The following is a 20,916-nucleotide window of genomic DNA, read 5'->3' as shown; positions in this document are numbered from 1 at the left end:
GTCTACAGTTCTCCTCTCAATTTTTATCCTTAAGATTTTGAGAAGACAGATCTCCTTCCATGTATCCCCTCCATACAGGGAAGTTATGTTAGATTTTAAGCTTCTGTGGTAGTTTTTTGGAGTAGCATGATCTGGATTATCCACAGTATTGTGTTCATTCTGTCGATGTTTCAAACCCCAAAGGGGGTCCATCATCAGGACTAAATTTGATAGAATATGAATGATAGTTATTTGAGAGAAAAGTCTTTCGACCTAAGTATAAATAAACCTAGATCCTTAATTTTATTGTAGGTCTACAGTTCTCCTCTCAATTTTTATCCTTAAGATTTTGAGAAGACAGATCTCCTTCCATGTATCCCCTCCGTACAGGGAAGTTATGTTAGATTTTAAGCTTCCATGGTAGTTTTTTGGAGTAGCATGATCCGGATTATCCACAGTATTGTGTTCATTCTGTCGACGTTTCAAACCCCAAAGGGGGTCCATCATCAGGACTAAATTTGATAGAATATGAATGATAGTTCTTTGAGAGAAGATTCTTTTGACCTAAGTATAAATAAACCTAGATCCTTAATTTTATTGCAAATCTGCAGTTCTCCTCTCAATTTTTATCCTTAAGATTTCGAGAAGACAAATCTCCTTCCATGTATCCCCTCCGTACAGGGAATTTATGGTAGATTTTAAGCTTTCGTGGTAGTTTTTTGGAGTATCATTATCCGGATTATCCACAGTATTGTGTTCATTCTATCGACGTTTCAAACCCCAAAGGGGGTCCATCATTAGGACTAAATTTGATAGAATATGAATGATAGTTCTTTGAGAGAAGAGTCTTTCGACCTAAGTATAAATAAACCTAGATCCTTAATTTTATTGCAGGTCTGCAGTTCTCCTCTCAATTTTTATCCTTAAGATTTTAAGAAGACAGGATGAAAATTGAGAGGAGAACTGCAAACCTGCAATAAAATTAAGGATCTAGGTTTATTTATACTTAGGTCAAAAGACTCTTCTCTCAAAGAACTATCATTCATATTCTATCAAATTTAGTCCTGATGATGGACCCCCTTTGGTGTTTGTAACATCGACAGAATGAACACAATACTGTGGATAATCCGAATCATGCTACTCCAAAAAACTACCACGGAAGCTTAAAATCTAACATAACTTCCCTGTATGGAGGGGATACATGGAAGGAATCTGTCTTATCGAAATCTTAAGGATAAAAATTGAGAGGAGAACTGTAGACCTGCAATAAAATTAAGGATCTAGGTTTATTTATACTTAGGTCGAAAGAATATTCTCTCAAAGAACTATCATTCATATTCTATCAAATTTAGTCCTAATGATGGACCCCCTTTGGGGTTTGAAACGTCGACAGAATGAACACAATATTGTGGATAATCCGGATCATGCTACTCCAAAAAACTACCACGAAAGCTTAAAATCTAACATAACTTCCCTGTACGGAGGGGATACATGGAAGGAGATCTGTCTTCTCAAAATCTTAAGGATAAAAATTGAGAGGAGAATTGCAGACCTGCAATAAAATTAAGGATCTAGGTTTATTTATACTTAGTTCGAAAGACTCTTCTCTCAAAGAACTATCATTCATATTCTGTCAAATTTAGTCTTGATGATGGACCCCCTTTGGGGTTTGAAACGTCGACAGAATGAACACAATACTGTGGATAATCCAGATCATGCTACTCCAAAAAACTACCACGGAAGCTTAAAATCTAACATAACTTCCCTATACGGAGGGTATACATGGAAGGAGATCTGTCTTCTCGAAATCTTAAGGATAAAAATTGAGAGGAGAACTGCAAACCTGCAATAAAATTAAGGATCTAGGTTTATTTATACTTAGGTCGAAAGACTCTTCTCTCAAAGAACTATCATTCATATTCTATCAAATTTAGTCGTGATGATGGACCCCCTTTGGTGTTTGTAACGTCGACAGAATGAACACAATACTGTGGATAATCCGAATCATGCTACTCCAAAAAACTACCACGGAAGCTTAAAATCTAACATAACTTCCCTGTACAGAGGGGATACATGGAAGGAGATCTGTCTTATCGAAATCTTAAGGATAAAAATTGAGAGGAGAACTGTAGACCTGCAATAAAATTAAGGATCTAGGTTTATTTATACTTAGGTCGAAAGAATCTTCTCTCAAAGAACTATCATTCATATTCTATCAAATTTAATCCTGATGATGGACCCCCTTTGGGGTTTGAAACGTCGACAGAATGAACACAATATTGTGGATAATCCAGATCATGCTACTCCAAAAAACTACCACGAAAGCTTAAAATCTAACATAACTTCCCTGTACGGAGGGGATACATGGAAGGAGATCTGTCTTCTCAAAATATTAAGGATAAAAATTGAGAGGAGAACTGCAGACCTGCAATAAAATTAAGGATCTAGGTTTATTTATACTTGGGTCGAAAGACTCTTCTCTCAAAGAACTATCATTCATATTCTATCAAATTTAGTCCTGATGATGGACCCCCTTTGGGGTTTAAAACATCAACAAAATGAACACAATACTGTGGATAATCCAGATCATGCTACTCCAAAAAACTACCACGAAAGCTTAAAATATAACATAACTTCCCTATACGGAGGGGATACATGGAAGGAGATCTGTCTTCTCGAAATCTTAAGGATAAAAATTGAGAGGAGAACTGCAGACCTGCAATAAAATTAAGGATCTAGGTTTATTTATACTTAGGTCGAAAGACTCTTCTCTCAAAGAACTATCATTCATATTCTATCAAATTTAGCCTTGATGATGGACCCCCTTTGGGGTTCGAAACGTCGACAGAATGAACACAATACTGTGGATAATCCGGATCATGCTACTCCAAAAAACCACCACGGAAGCTTAAAATCTAACATAACTTCCCTGTATAGAGGGGATACATGGAAGGAGATCTGTCTTCTCGAAATATTAAGGATAAAAATTGAGAGGAGAACTGCAGACCTGCAATTTGGTTTATTTATACTTAGGTCGAAAGACTCTTCTCTCAAAGAACTATCATTCATATTCTATCAAATTTAGTCCTGATGATGGACCCCCTTTGGGGTTTGAAATGTCGACAGAATGAACACAATATTGTGGATAATCTAGATCATGCTACTCCAAAAAACTACCACAGAAGCTTAAAATCTAACTTCCTAATTTTCTTTACACACCTACCTTGCTACAACTTGCAGATAGATCAGTAATCAAACCAGATGGTGTGGAAGACATTTCAGTATCCTTAGATTCTTGGGAATATCCAATTGATTTCATGATTTTAACTCGCAAGAATAATCTAGAAAGACACCAACTCATATTAGGAAGACCTTGGCTGGCCACATTTGATGCTTTTATTAGGTTTAGATCTGGTGACATATATATTTCTGATGGTAATTCAACAAAGAAATTTACTTTGTATCCTCCATCTAAAGCAATCACAGAAATAGATGACAAGGAATGGATTGATGATGAAGATGATATTCAACCTCTCTTTACTATGTCAGAAATTAGTGAAGATAGTCAAATTTTGAACACATTGGAAAATTTTGAAACATCTTCAGAATATGATCATGCACAATTCCAAGAAAAATGTAATGTTGAATACTTGTCATCTAGGAATATGTCTCTCTATTCCATGGAAGATTTTAGTAGCTCTACAATTGAAATTTTTCCAGGTAGGACATTGAACATAAACAAAAACTTGGAGAAACTACAACAAGAAGAGCTAACCTAAACATTACAAAAACATTCTGCTTCATTTGCATGGGAGTACACCGACATGAAAGGTATTGATCCTAAGACTTGTATCCATCATATCTATATTGAGGAAAATACTAGACTAATCAGACAACCTCAGAGAAGAATGAATCCAAATCTTAGGGAAATTGTGAAAGAAGAGCTCCAAAAATTACTCAATGTAAACTTCATTTACCCAATTTCAGATAGCCAATGGGTTTCTCCTTTGGTAATTGTGCCTAAAAAGAATGGTAAATGGAGGGTGTGCATTGATTACCGAGAATTGAATAAAGCAACCTTGAAATATCACTTTCCTTTTCCCTTTATAGATCAAGTGTTAGACACATTAGCAGGTAAGAAGTATTTCTCATTCTTGGATGGTTTTAGTGGTTATAATCAAATTCAGGTAGCACCTGAGGATCAGGATAAAACCACATTTACTTGTCCATGGGGAACTTTTGCCTACTGAGTACTTCCTTTTGGGTTATGCAATGCACCTACAACATTCCAAAGATCAGTACTAGGAATTTTTTCTAATCTAATACATGATTGTGTAGAGGTATATATGGATGATTTTACAGTCTATGGAAACTCATTTGAAGAAGCTTTGGAAACTTTGGAAAAAGTCCTTAAAAGATGTAAAGAAACAAACCTTTCACTAAGCCATGAAAAATGTTTTATAATGTTTACAGAAGGTATTGTTTTAGGACATCACATTTCAAGAGATGGGATTAAGGTTGACAAATCTAAAGTTGAAGTCATCTCTAAGTTATCAATTCCAAGTTTCCAAATGGATGTTAGAAGTTTTCTAGGATTTACAGGATATTATAGAAGATTTATAGAAAACTTCACTAAAATAGCATCTCCACTCTTCAAATTGCTTACAAAAGATTGTGAATTCAGTTGGAATCTTGATTGCCAACTAGCATTTGAAACTTTGAAAGAAAAAAATATCTGAAGCACCTATTCTAAGAGGACCAAATTGGAAACTTCCTTCCCATATTTCTACAGATGCTTCAGATACAACTCTGGGAGCTGTATTGGGACAAAAAGATTTGATACCTTATGTCATTTACTATACAAGTAAGAATTTGACTCCCACTGAGTTGAATTATACTGTGACTGAAAAAGAATTCTTAGTTGTTGTTCATGCAATTAACAAGTTCAAACACTATATAACAGGCTATGAAACCTTTGTTCATATAGATCACTCTGCAATTAGATATTTGATGAATAAACCTATTACTAATGGCGGAGTTACAATATGGATTTTACTTTTGTAAGAATTCAACATTATTGTGCTAGATAGACCTGGAAAACAAAACACAGTTGTTGATTTCTTGTCCAGGATTCAGAATATCAAAGAAGACTCTTCAGTTGAAGATAAGTTTCCTGATGAATATCTCTTTGCAGTAACTACTCAAGCTCCTTGGTTTGCAGATGTTGCTAATTGCTTGGTTACAGGGAAGTTACCTTCACATTTATTTCCTAGAGAGAAAAGAAAGATTATTCAAGAAAGTGTAAGATATTCATGGATCGCTAACAAATTGTATAAAACAGGGCCAAATCTTATGATCAGAAGGTGTGTCAGGGAAGATGAAATGCCTGATATTCTCAAAGCATGTCATGATGAGCCATGTGGTGGACACTTTGCTAACAAGAGGACAACCTATAAAATCCTTTCTTTAGGATATTATTGGCCATACATCTTCAAAGATTCTAAAGAATATGTCAGGAGGTACGACAGCTGCCAAAGGGTAGGGAAACCTACTCCCTCAAATGAAATTCCATTACAAACTCAAGTACTTATCGAACCCTTTGAAAAATGGGCTTTAGAATTTATTGGACCTATTAATCCTCCATCCAAGCAGAAAAAGTATACATTGGTATGCACTGATTATGTCACCAAATGGGTAGAGGCCAAAGCATTACTTTTTGCTAATGAAAAATCTGTATTTAGTTTTATTTTTGAGGATATCTTTACTCGCTTTGGTGTTCCAAGAGAAATTGTGACAGATCAGGGATCTCAATTCACATCCAACATGATGGAAAGGCTTATGGAGGAGTACAAGATCAAGCATAGGAAATCTACTCCATATCATCCACAAGAAAATGATCAAGTGGAGTCTACAAATAAAGTGATTGAAGGAATCCTCACCAAGATTGTGCATCTACATAGAAGAGATTGGGCAGAAAAGCTTCCTGAAGTCTTATGGGCATATATAACTACATGGAGGAACACAACTGGACATACACCCTATGAAATTGTTTATGGGAAGCAAGTCTTGTTCCTTATAGAGTTCCAAGTCAAAACTTTCAGTATGGCAGTTCAGTTGGGGATGAATTTATCAGAAGCTCAAAGACATAGACTGGAGCAATTAAATGAACTTGATGAAATCATACAAGAAGTTGTTCAAAGGACTGGTCTAATCCAGCAACAGAGGGCTAAATGGCATGACAAATACATCAAGGACAAGAAGTTTCAAGAGGGAGATTAGGCACTGTTATTTGATGCAAAGTTTAAAGATTTTCAAGGGAAGTTTCAAACTCATTGGCTTGGGCCATATGAGATTGAAAAAGTTTTCAGTAATGGAGCAGTAAGGATTAGAACAATAGATGAAAGTAAAACTCCTCTCCTTGTGAATGGTAATAGATTGAAAGTTTATCAAAAACTAATCTCAAAGGAGGTGTTCATCAAGATCTTTCAGAACAATCCCGAAATGAAGTTGGTGAAGAAGAATCCTTTTTCTCCACCAACTTAGTCTTTGCTTTTCCTTTAAAAAAAAATGTATAATGTTGAAAACCAATCACTGATAGCCCCACGGGGGTAGGCGAGTTGGTAATCACAATGCGGTGAATTTCGTTAGAAAGGCGGGCTCCGTACTGAAGGTCACTAGTTCAAATCCCCCGAACTTACCCTGGTGCTATATAGAGGGGCGGGCGCAACTCCCAGTGGTTATAGAGGCAACGGTCAGAATCGACCCCATGTAACGCGAGTCATGAGGCTGCCCCTGTTGCCAATTCCACTGTAATCAAAAAAAAAAAAAACCAATCACTGATTGGCATGCTTATACATAAAATATAGGTTGAAAATCAGAAGACTCTGACACCCTATATTTTCCATTTCTTTTCTGAAAAAATGGTGACTCATTATGCATTCTGCAAAATTCATTGTCTTATCTCATTTCACCCTATTTTACTTTTACAAGTTTCACTTCACTCCACTGCCATACTCCACCAATAAATTTCTCTTCTCCAGCATTTCTTTCATCTCTATTTTTCATTTATCATCTTGTCATATTTTCACTCAAATAGCCATTTCCATTTCATTCATTCATAATTCATATTTTATTCTCTGTTTTACATTCTGCAGCTGTTTCCACGTTCTGCAGTTGTTCCCGTTCTATAGCTGATCCTGTTCTGCAGCTAATCTGATTCTGCAGCAACAGTTTGATTATCAGTCCAAGCACAAAGAGGTCAGTTCATAATAAAATCTTATATGCAGGTAATTGAAGAGAAAACAACTTTGAAGACCAATCATATCTAAAGCACTTATGGAAGCAAACATCAAGATATTAGCAAGCGGAAGGTAAGGTTCCAAAGGTAAAAACAAAAACTTATTTCAAAAAGCAATACAAAAACATAAGTTTGTATAACTTGTATGATCATATGTCTCCTTGATTAATCATTATGTGATTTGACTGCCATGATTACTCCACCATACCTTCTGTCTTCAATGCCAAACGGTCCAATGATGCCTTCATAACTAATCTCTGTTTTAAACTCCATGACTCGTACTTAACCGGACTTCTACAGCCACACCTGTTAACGGTTAGATTAACGACATGACCTATCTGTATACGACTCTTCAAAACCCTGATTGTTCATTTATTACACCAAGTTTTTCTCTCATACTTCCGCAGCCTTTTTGTCCATACAATCACTCTGTTTTCATATACTTTATGCATACAGCCATTCTATTTTTCACACAATTTACATGTATAACTACTTTGTTTCCATATATTCTGTATATATAGTTGTTTTATTCATAGTCATCATGCTTCCATATATGTTATCATTATGTTTCCATATCCACAATCATTATATTTCTATCCACTCAGTTGCTCCATTTTCGTATACATAGTCCTCTTTACGCAGTCACTCCATTTCTCAAACAGTGAAGGGAATTTTGAAGAGTAGCCGAGAACAGAGGTGATGGGGTTCATTGTTAGAATTGAACCCATAAGGGTGAAGTACATGGAGGGTTATCCGCAGCTAAAAGGAATTTTACATAAAGCTGGTTGGTTGAGTTTTATTGAAAAGTTCAACGGTTACCATAAGGAAATCACCAAATCCTTTGCTAGATCATTTGATGGAATGGAAGTGGAAATACGTGACATCAAATTTGCAGTTACCGAGTCCTTTATTGTTGAAGCAACAAAAATCCCAAGGCTAGGAGAAAGGTGGTTTAAGAACAAAGAGTTTCATGATGAATCCTAGAAGGTCATTCTTAAAAATCCAAGTATGGACACTTCAGTTTTAGAAAAGGGATTCCAATCTCTGCACTTAAAAGCAAATGGAGTAGCATGTTGTTAATTTTGCAAAAGTTTATACATGCGAAGGGAGGTTTGGTTCTATGTATGTATATCATATACAACTGTTAATGAATTTCGTAGAAGATGGAACCCTCAATCTGCCGTTTTTCCTGTTGAATACTCTGAGAAGAATGGCAACTAATGTTCAGAAGAAAGTTGAGTCAATAGAAACCACTCTATATCACCATGGGCTAGTAAATATTTTAGTTGAATTTCATTTGAGAAGTATAGGGGACACATGGGAGGACTTTTTGGTAAGGAACTTCTTCCAAGATGTTCCAGAATTGCCTGAGGGAAGTCCTCTAAAAAGAAGTAGGAGAACGAAGACCAATCTCACCATTCAAAACACCCCTAAAACTTCAGCACAGAAAAACGATGAAGAAGAACCAATCTCTGAGAAAGAGTGATTAGAAAGCAGACTAAGTAGAGAAGAAAAATGAAAGAAAAAGTTGAAGAAATCCATAGGGATATTACTGAACCTTCATCGCTTAAGGAGGATGAACAACTGCTTTCTGAGAGACTAATCAAAATCAGAGAACAAATCAAGAAATATAAGGAGAAAGGAAACAGGAAACAGGTTACAGAAGAAGAGAACATAGGCTCCCAAAACTTGAGGAGGAGTTGTAGACTCCAAGGCAGAGTGAAGAAAATGAAATCAAAAGAGACCCAGTTTATAGATTTAGAGGAAGAAACTCCAACTCAGTCCCCTGACAATATTCCATATGAGCAAAGCCCACAGAACTCTCCTCCACAAAACTTTGAGAGCAGCCCAAGAAGAGCCTCTCCTGGTATTGATCCAATCCAACAACAAATTTATGACTACATAGCGTCATTGGAGAAAAAGAGTACTTCAGTAGACCCAGGGACTTTAGCTAATCCAGAGCAACCTGCCATCTCACAAGAAACTTTAACTAGCTCCCTTAAACTGGAGATCTATGAGCTAGAAGTTCTAAATAGGCACATCCAAACAGAAAATGAAGCCTTAAAAGAATATAACAAGTTGGATAAGATTATCCATGATAACACTATGCTTCACTTAGGTTAATGACACAAGAAGAATAGAAAACTAAAAAGGAAGAATAAGAAGCTAAACAGGGAACTTATTAACCTCAAGTATAGATTTCTCATGAGGAAGCCAAGGATGGAAATTGGTGCAAAGAAAAGAAAAAAGAGGTTGGATTTTTTGACTGAAGTCTCAGAACAAATGTAGTAGGAGGAGGAAGTTCACAATTTTGATTGCATGGGGACATGCAATAGTCTTGCAGTGGGGGTATGTTGAGCTCCAAAACTACCCTTTCCTTAGCAACTTTTCTCATCCATTCTTCTTTGAAAAATGCATCCTCATCATCAATAACCATTATACATTGCCTCAAGGAGAACATTTTAGTGATTTACATGTTATACTTTTATGTTTGTTGTTTGAATAAGTTTTTGTCTTTTAGCTACAAAACACAACCACATTCTGTAGCTAATCGGTTGTTCCGCAACTACTTCCACGCTTTTACAGGTTCCAGGTGTCAAGAGGGGAAAATGACTACATGGGCAGTTTGGAAAACATTAGGGCATGGATCGTGTCCTATTCACTTGGCCCAGGTTGACAAGGAAGACTCTGATCAAAGGGAAGTCAAACATAGAAACCTAAGGCAAACAGGACTCTGTTTTGTACACGTTTCTCAGTGATGGGATCCGAAGCAGTTTCCTGAGGCCACAGACTTCATTAGCCACTTGTGTAAACTGAATCCAAAAACCATTACATTAGATTTATGTCTCCAGCAACTAAGGAAGAGGATTCTGTGTACTTGTCTACCTATGTGTTTTGTTGTAGCTTATTTTTCTCCTTAAAACAGTTGTATGATTTCTCTATAAATACCTGTGTGAAGAACACAAAACCAGTTCGAATTTGCTCATGTGTTAAGTTCGATTACCGCTTTGTAATTTTGAGAACTCATTCTCTTTTTAATATGAAGACTATGTGTTTCATGGATACTTGAAAGCGTTTGTTGGAGTATTGATTAAGTGCATATAACCTGAGCAGTTGCAGAGAGCCCCTGCACTAATGAAGGTTACATTTTATTTTGTTTTGTCTTTTATAATTAAGTTGTAAATTCATTGTATTTTTCCATGATAATATAACCATTTGCTAACCCTGTTCATAATTCAGTTTTTACTATTTTCCTACTAACGCAGAATAGCTTATTTCAGTACAGAATAGTTTTTTGGTTTAATTTCTTTTCAGTTCTTCATCAGTAGCTTGAAGTTAAGTTCAGTAGTGTAGAGTAATTTATTTCATTAGTTGTTCATTAGTCTTCAGGTTTGTAATTAAACTGATCAATGTCATTTTATTATTAGTTTAGTGAGTCATTTTGTAGGTGAATGTTTCTAAAAGCCCTTCTAGTTGATGGTTCATCTTAAACTAAGTGGTGGAATATTTCACTTATGTAATGAGTCTTTTTCTGCATTTTTGTATTTATTTTTTTCTTAGAACAATGAAGTGTGGAATTCCTCAAAATGTTATCACAGGGAGGTTGTTCTCCCAAAATTGTGTAGCAGAGTGACAAAGCACTTCATTTAGTTTTTATAGTAGACTAGTTGCAATTTCATTTTCAATCTTAGTTTTTCATTTAGTTTTGTTGCAATTTCATTTTCTGTTTTTCATTAAGTTTTGATTCTGCAATAGACTAAACAGTAGTTGTAATCTCATTTTCAGTATTTCATTTTAGTTTTGTTTTCATCATAGATAGCTGCAATTTCACTTTTAATATTTCATTAAGCTAATTAGACAGTAGTTGCAACTTCACTCTTAAGTTCCTTTAGTTCATGTTTTGGAAACAATAGTAAGAGCAGAAATAGGAACTCTGTTTTCCTTTTCTTGACTAAAGAACTTTTAGTCCTCATTTCATTTCTTTAGCAGAAGTAGATTTAAGGTTTTTGTTAAATACAATGTACATCATTAGGGGTTGAAGGATTAAAAACCCCAAAACAAATTAAAACTCAAAAACATTGAAGTAAGAAGGGCCATCTAGCACATATAGTGCACTACACTTCATCAATTTACGATACCCAGAATGATAATTTATGTAGAGAAATTTAGGACACTAAATTGACAAAACACCATGAACCAACACAATGTTGCATCCTTGAGGGTATATGGAAGCAGTTTTACCTTTTTCTCGTCCTCTGTATAGTCATAGGTTCGACATATAACAGCAAACTCAAACAAGAAAGTGTTAGGGTCTTTTGTGGTCAAGCCATATAAATGAGGTAGAGCATAGGGGCTTATATTCTTCATTTTAGTGTCCCCATTGGTTTCCCTAATGGGGAAGGCACTCTCAATTCTCTCTCTATTTCCTTTGTCATCTTGGTTTTCAGCCATTAGTTCAGTAGGAATGGGTTCTTCCTCTTCTTCTTCCCCTATAGGTTCCCCAAATAGTTAAGGTTGCTCACCTAAAGGGTCTTGCAATTCACCGTCATTAAAGAAGAAAGAAGGTTGACTGTTGCATGCAGTGGGGGTATTTGACAAGAATTTACCTAAATTATCCTTATTCCTATGAGGCATGAAAGGAAATGTTTTTGGTTTTTTGTAAGATTTTTCTTTAAAACTGGAAAGTACTCTGGAGAAAGGAAATTTCTGATTGAATGAAAACCACTAACAAAAAGGAAACTACCTGCTAAATTGAAATTGTTGAATGAAAGACTACTAACAAAAAGAAAACTACTTGCAGAATGAAATTGCTTAATTGAATGAAAAACTACTAATAAGAAGGAAACTACTTGCTGAATTGAAATTCTACTTGCAAAATGGAAAGGAAAGCAGATAAATGACAAATGAAAGAAAGAAACTAGATTACTTTTGCAGAAATAAACTAATGGAAGAAAATTGAAGACTAGAAGTAGAAGAAAAGAAAGTTAGAGACTAGAAATAGAAGAAGGAGCAGTAATCACTCCTACTCTGACACCTCCCCAATGGCGCCAAAAAGTGATGAGCCTAGGTATTGAAGCAAGAATGTTGCAACTCCCAAGGTTACCAGCTTTACTTATCAACCTGGGGTTTGTACAAACTTGGAGGTGACAGTTTTATATGCAGATGTAGAAGTGAAGGTACTTCCTATTGTCATTACTCATCTGGCAAGAGACCCCAAGGATTGCAAGCCAGACTTGTATAGGTTCATAAGAAGCTTGATTTTGATGGAAGAAGAGCAAATTTATTCTAAAGGGGAGCTACCCTACTACAGTAATGAAGGGAACAACTTGTAATGCTAACTCACACTAGACCCTAGCTAACCAATTAAACAACTATGCTAAGCAGAATTACTAGAACAACACTAATCTAATGCTAATTATCTAAGTTACAGAAGTAAAAGCATCAAAACTAGAATAAGGGGTAAGCAAAGGTAACTAAGCTAAGTTTGTGTTTAAGTGGAAGAGCAGTCGGAGGACGAAATTGGAAAAAGGAGGACATGAGGGAGCAACAGCGGATGAGAACCGTTGGATCAGGCGGGTGAAAGGTAAATGAACTGTTGAGATCAGATCACAAGAGGCTTAGGTGAATAGGTGAACGAACAGGGTAACGAAGTAGATGAACAACTGAGATTATATCACGGAGGCTAAGTCAAAGGATGGACAAACAGGACTAATCGACAAATGGACGGTGGAGATTAGAGCGCGAGCAAAAGAAACGTGCGGAAATGACGGAGCGGGTTTAGAAGGTGGTAAGTTGTTTATCGCGCGCCCTCAAAGTTGTAAGTAGTTTTCCAAAATTTCACGCGATTAGCCTCCCTGAGCGACACGTATCATAGGGAAACCGCTCATATCGCGTGCCTTCGGGCAATAACGACCGAAAAAAATCCACGTGATATGGTGCGATAGTCGTCGAATCTGTCTAGGCAGATCAACGGTGGAGACTTGACCAAGCTGGTTGGCGAGCGGGTGTGCGATAACCGTCGGATCCGAAAAGGCAGTTCGATGGTTGGGATTTAAAGTGCACAAATTCAAACGCTAAAAGTGAATTCGGGCGGTGATTGGTCATTTTTTCCTGTGAAAGGCGATCTACCGGTAAAAACCGTTTAAACATGAATTATCAACTTCCGCTATGCGTTTTGTGTTGAAGGAGATTGAAATGGGAATGTGAGGGAGATCAAATGACAAGAAGAGAGTGAAGGAATAGGTGACCATGAAATGACTGAATGACCATGAAATGAACCAAGGAACAATGTAATGAACCAGTGATTGAGTTAAACGACAAACTTCATGCAAAACTGAAACCCTGTGTTTTTGGGTTTGTTGTAGGGTTTCTTCCTCACGTCATGGTCCCAGAGGGAGGTGGTGAGGCCGAGACACCTATGGATGACCTTATGGATCTTTTCTTTGCTAACTTGCTAACTAAATGAAATCATAAATGATCTACTCTGCACTACTGTAATGAGACTGCAACTATTTAAGCAAATGAACAATTAAACAATAACCTTTGGAATGGAAATGAACTACTTAAGCAAATGAACAAAAAACAGGAAACTATGCTACTTAACAATACAATAAAGAGGAGTTTTGGCTGCTAGGGTTGGGCCCTAACCTAAGAGCTTCAGCCCTCTGAGTTAACTCAGTGCTGGCTCAAAACAAAACTCCTCTTCATTATAAAAGAACATTGTATTACATCATGATTGTTACAAGTCTGCACTTGGACACAAAGTAGAGTAAAAATTCTGAATACTTCTAATGCTTTCTAACTGACTAAAAAAATTGAGGTCCTAAGCCCTTTTATTTATAAAACTGAAGTCTCCAATGACTTCCTTCAAAATTAGGGACGCACAACTCCCAAATCAATGATAAACTCGTGCTTTCCCTTTCACTAGCTCGGTTGCCTTCTAGTAGGGAGGTTTCTTGTACTTTCACTTGTTTGGCTACCTTCTAGTACTCCTTATTTGGCTTGTTTGCACTTTCACTTGCTTGGCTGCCTTCTAGGAGGGGGGTTGTTATTTGAATGGAGGGGCAGTAAATGAGGAGGATTTACCTCCTGTAATTCCTCTCCCTTGTCCCCTCCGAGTTTTTACCATATTTTACCATAGTTCCTTGCTTTTATCTTTTATCCCTGCATCTTCCTTGCTTTTATCCTTTATTCCTACATTACATGCACATTAGATCACAAAGCAAAATATCCAACTCTAACTCATCTCATAAGCAAAATATAATCAAAAGTGTGCAATAAGTTGTGAATATAGTTGGTTTGACTAAGCTAGGAGGTGAATTATGGCCCATATAATTACTCAATGATGAGGCTCAGCAAATAGGTGCCAGTTTCATAGTGAACCGGAAACTGGAAATGCGTGAGGAAATCCATGGCTAAAGAGTTGAAGTCATGGTAAGTACTTCGAGGGAGCTCGATGTACCACTTGGTTGCAGCACCTGTGAGGATTCATTGGAAAAGATGGAGACGAATAGAATCATCAACGTAAGAATTCGAAGAGCACCAGAGGTGATATGTCATCACATGGGCTTGAGGATCTTCATTTTCTTTCCCATCAAACTTAGGACAATTGCTCAGGATCTTGGACGGAACTGGAGGCCGGTATGGTGAATGAAGAATTGGATCATTTGTAAGGTGAGACACATCTTGCAACTCTAGTGTGGCGAAAAATGGCAATTGAGTATTAAAAGGCATTGGAGGTCAATAAGCGGGTCCAACCGGAGGAGCCCATCCCTGCTGGTAAGGATTTTAGCCCCATAGTGGGGGATTTTGGCCATATGGCAATTGATTCTTCCCCCATTGTGGGTGATGTTGGCCATAGGGAGGATTTTCACCTTGAACACCTTGGAACTGTCTGGTTGTAGGTTGCTGATAAGCAACATACGGGTTAAGAGGTTGTTGAGCATGTTAACCTTGAACATATGGATATTTTACCTGTTGTCCCTGAACATACGGGTTTTGAACCTATTGCCCCTGAACAAGAGGATTTTAGACTTGTTGCACTTGGACATAAGGATTGTACAGTTGTTGCCCTTGGACATAGGGATTATGTACCTACTGCCCTTGGGCAAAAGAATTATGTACCTGTTGACTTAGGACATTAAGATTTTGGGCATGCTACTACAGGACTTGACCCTGGCCTTGTTCTTGGAAGGGTTGACCCAGCTGATATTTATATAAGGGTTGTTGTTGCCTAGGTTGGCTCTGTTGCTGTAAGGGTTGACCTTGCGGCTGCAAAAATTGTCTGTGGGGCTGCAGAGATCGGACCTGCGAAGACATAGGCTAGGAGGTTTTCGGAGCATACTGCATCTGCTACTGCATGGTTTGTTGCAACGGTTGTGAGGGTTGCCCCTGCAGTTGTTGCAGTTGACCTTGCTGCGATATCATCTGCCCTTATTGTTGCGTGGACAGCCCTTGCTGTAACAAAGGTTTCCCTTGTTGTTGTAGAGGTTCTCCTTGTTGTTGCAAGGGTACTTGAACAATGCTCAGAAAATTTTTGAACTGAATCTGGCCATTGCCACCCTAAAACGTGGATGAGCCAGACTGAACGTACTGCCCAGACTGAAGGAGGTAAGGTAGATTGACCATTCCTTGAGAACCATATGGACCGTAAGGAGTTTGGTACTGAACCTGAGCCTCATAAGGCTGCTAATACTGGAAATTTCTTGACCCAAACGGACCAACAGGATTTTGAACCTGTTGGTATTGGACATTTCTTGATCTAGCAGGACCAGGAGGGTTTTGAATAATGCCAAAAGAAGGTTAGTTCATGCCAACCATGTGAGCCTGTGAGCTACTCACATTGGTGGTGCCTAACACCATAGAAACACTCAGATTCTACCCCCCAGGTGGTGGCACATCTTGGCCACTTACTGGAGGGATCGAAGAACTGACAGTAACATTCTTCGAGACCATCGGTTGAACCGAACAAGTGATTGGGACGGACGATACAAGAGGGTTCGGAATGGTGGGTTGCACCGGGACTAAGGTAACAGCCTGTTAGGAGGTCAAGTTCATAATGAATGGACCTATAGTAGGCATGGCGCCAGACACCCAAACAGGGTTATGGTAAAGTGATGAGGCACTAGGTGTACCTAAAACCAATTGTGCCAAAGACACATAATTAGGTGGCAATTCCCGATACACACTGATGGGAATGCTCCCTGTATAGGGGAAACCTTCGGGAGGAAATGGATGTTCTTCCTCCTCGACAGTGTGTGGAGTAGAAACTTCTGACTCATCTAGAGAGGTGACTGGAGCATCGCCTTCGGGTTCCATAGATGGGAACAAACGACGACGAACGACCGAAGAGGTACGAGGGGATAATTCCAAAGGAACACCCGGTTGATCACACGGATTGCATGGATGTTGCGGTGATATCACAATAGGGTCGAACAAAGGATTCGGAGGATATATAACTAGTACAAGCTGACCGTTAGTAGTCAGCGAACTCTCAGGAGTTTGGACAGGATTGTCTGGAGATTCTGTGCCAGTATCAGTAGGTGACCTAGTATCTGAAGTAGGAGGAGGATGAGATGACAAAGGTTGAATACTCAGAATGATTCTGAGTTCAACACCTTGGTCCTCGAGTGACTCTGGTAATTCAGGAAAAGGCTCCTTAGACAATCTTTTAAACAGAGGAGAGGAAGAGAAACTAGGTGAACCAAATGGTTCAGCCACAATGACTTTGTCTTAGTTAACAGGAAAAGAGAGAGATAAACTTCAAGGCTTTAAAATGTTCTTTAGGGGAAACTCCCGATTTTGTCTAGGAAAGACTAACAAGATGTTATAAGATCGTGGGCAATTAATTTTTTAAGATTCATAAATAGACTAGTGCTCTTTCATATTTTAAGAGTCGAGAAAGAAACAAATATGACTCTATCACTTTCGATTGGAAATGAGCTTGAAAGGACAAGTGGTCGAATGATCTTTTAAGTTTAATGAATCAAAAAGATCAAATGACTACTTTGGATGATCTTGGTAAAAATGATTACCAGGAAACCGTGAACTGCATAATACCTCTTGGCGAACCAAGAAGTATGGGCAGGCAATCTCCCTGAATGTTGTGTTCGGTGTATCACGTTTGCAAGGCGGCCAACTCAGCTTCCTATGGATAAAGGATTGTAGCCTAGAGGGGTTTCCCGTTATATACTCGACGGTACAAGGAGCACAAATCCGTACTAGCGTTTTCTAGTGCCAAAGCTAAGGACAGTTGCTAGGTTTAAAGATGTCGAAACATGTCTTTAGCCTAGACCTTCTAGATATGATCGTTAGGTTTCAAAAGCACCTTAGGTTAATTGAGTTCATTTTAAAGTTGATCTTGAGTTATGTCTCAGTATTTAAGCCTTAGCGATGTGACTCGAAAAATCCTAAATGCAGCTAAATGAGACAAGACCCTTTCAATTTGATGAATTGTCTACACTAGAGAGGGTCGAAAACACAGAATAAAATGCAAACAACCAAGAAACTGAAAGCAAAATGATTTTTCACTACTTCACTTTTTGAGAAAATAAACTAATGAAAAATACATTCCAATTCCTAATTTCCTGACAAGTACACTCTAACAGTCCTTTCAAAAGCAAAGAGAATTCTTTTTCTTTTCAAATGTCAATGCAATCCTAGTCTTCAATGATGTTAACTACCATAACATATTGATGCAGCAAACTAGAATTTTATACTTTTCATGAAATGACAAAATGAATTTTCTCATAAAACACTTCAATGAAAAAGTTTTCGAGACAATTAGCTCTCAAGCAAATGAAAAACACGAAAAGAGAATCTCTTTCAAACTAATGAAACAATGACTTTACCAAAAACAAGACAAGCAATGTGATCCATGCCGGAAAAGAAATGTTTAGAGATGCAAACGAAAACTTTTCAAACTTGTGTAATGGAGGTCAAAGCCGTAGAAGGACCATAAACGAAATGCAAGGAGTAAATGCACCAACAACTTGACTTACTGAGTTCACAATCAGCTGAATGGATGACAACCTAGATGCCCTAGTGCCACTAACCATCCAATGACCCAAGAAATCAAGCGAAAAGATGACAAATCAACAAGCAAATAAACCAAATGAAAAGCAACTTTCTAGTCAAGGAGAAGACAGTCTAAAAATCTTACAGCGCTGAAATCATGAGAGCAAAACATATTGGCCAAGATTTGGGGCAAACCCTAATCTTCACTTACAGCCATCGGTGTGACTGCCTAACTGACAACAAGCACTAGAAGGGGGTCGACGTGACTATTTCTTAGCATATCGCACTGATCGGCATGACTATCAGCGAAACAAGCACGCTGAGCAAGGATGCTAAGAAAATAATAAAAATTTCCAAAAGTTGAGACCAAACTTGCTATTATGAATTTCAAACCCGGACCAGTAAGCAAAAGAAAACAAACAGAACTAAAGGGAAATGGAAAACTAGAAAATTTCACACAAAACCATGAAATTCCAAGCAAACAAACAGAAGGATTGGTTCCCCAGCAGAGTCACCAATTTGTGGTGAAGTAAAATTATGAGTGCGGACACAAACAATTCCTCTAGCCCGATAATGGGTTTAGCCACAACCGATACATTCTGTGGAAAATTTCCTTAGGTTATAACCAATTAATAGGGCCTACCTCTTAGTACGCTTATCCCCTTTGGTGATGACCTTGCTTGCTCGCTCCAGTTATCTCCCATTTCCTTCTTTGAACACCTGAAACAAGTAAACAATAGCAAACAACAACCATGATAATAGACAAATTGTAATTCAACCTACTTAACAAGTCAAGAAACATTAAGCCATAAACATGTGAGATGACACATTATGTAGGAAATCAATCGATAGTTGCATATATATTGAATCAAGAAGATATTACAACCATTGTCTTGATGTTGTTGTTCTCCTCCAACAAAACCAGGTTCCCACACACTTCCATTAGCATTCTGTGATGGCCTCAACAATGATAGTTTTCAAGCTCTTCCATTTAGGTTTCACACTAAACCAAATTCACACTTCTCCCTCACACACAACTAGAGAGATACAACTATGAATAGCTTGACGTTTACTCCAAACTTAATTAGCACTAGCACACCAACATTAACACTAGCTTGTGCTTGGGAAAACTGGAGGTTTATATAGCATGAATGGATGAGAGATGGTTCCTCTTCTCATGGGAGAAGGTCTTATCTCTTGAGGTAGTTCCGTCCTTATAGGGGAAAGGATCCCAAACTAACATCCTCGACTCCATCCAGCTCAACCATTTACCAGACTTCCATTACAAATCTTCTAGAGATAGAAGCTTCGACTCCTTATTTAAATAAATTTCCAAAAGAGGATCGGCGTGATTGAAACAAAGCTTAGTCACTCGGGTCAGCACTAGGGATAGTGTTAATACCTGCATATCAGCGCGAGGAGGACAAGGGTCATTAGCGTCGGTCTTGTAAACTGGGAAAAACAGAAGATTTTGGGGAAATGGTGCAAAAGGGAATTGTTCTTCTCATGAAGAGGGACACAATGGGAGTTTATTCATGAAGGGAAATCATGTAGGGTTCACTGTAGAGGTCCTCCAGGATCAAGGAACGGGAAGTATAGGGATGGTGACAAAATGATGTGTAACAATAGGAATGTTGTTTTCACATCCATCCGTTCTACTTCAAAATCAAATGTAGAAACAATAGATAAAAGAAATCTAATATAAGTCAACTTGAAACAAAAGAAACAAATCTCACCAAAATCAATTCCCTCTACCTAGGAATGACCTTTTGCTACTAACTGAATTTAGTATTTCTCCACTCTGTGTTCTATATTCAACTAACTCTTAAACACCCATTTGCTACTAATGGGATTTCTTCTAACTAGCAACTCCATTAAATATGAAGACTCAATCTTGTCCAAGGATGCCATGTCTTCAACCATGGCATTTTTCTATAGTTTTCCATCTATTGAATCAACTTCCTCCCTAATAGTTCTAGGATCATCATCAGTTATAAATAAAGCAAAATTTGAACGAAAAGCAAGTGGAGTATACATTTATGGTTGTATTCTTTCCTCGACTGATCTCCTCAATACTAGAGTATGTGGTTCTTATTATTCTTATTCTTTTTCTTCTATAGATATTGATTCAGCATCCTTAAATTCAAAGTCTATTCTTTTTTGTTCTTTCTCCCTTGGGAGGAATTCTTGGTTGACAAGATATTTATTTATTTAAATACTACATATCTACTATACAAAACCTTCTTAGTTTCTAGGTTAAAAATCTTATAACATTTCATACCATCTTTATATTCAATAAAGATATACTTTTCAACTTTCTTATCTTACTTACTCATATTCTCAATTGGAACATGTACATAAGCATCACAATCAAATACCCTGAGATATTTAAGAGATGGTTTTTTATCAGTCCATACCTCATGTGGAGTATTTTCATCTAACACTTAAGAGGGTAATCTATTTACCAGGTAACATGCAATGTCCATTACCTCTGCCCATCATTACTTTCCTAACCCAACACCACTTAGCATGCACCTTGTTTTCTCTGTCAACATCATGTTCATCCTTTCTGTAACTCCATTATATTGAGGTGTGTATGGAGTAGTCCTTTACCTTGCTATACC

Source organism: Pinus tabuliformis, chromosome J (genome assembly GCF_031772625.1).
Source record: "Pinus tabuliformis cultivar Carrire ecotype Pingquan chromosome J, CPIR1, whole genome shotgun sequence".
Classification (NCBI taxonomy): Eukaryota; Viridiplantae; Streptophyta; class Pinopsida; order Pinales; family Pinaceae; genus Pinus; species Pinus tabuliformis.
This window is presented reverse-complemented; position numbering follows the sequence as displayed.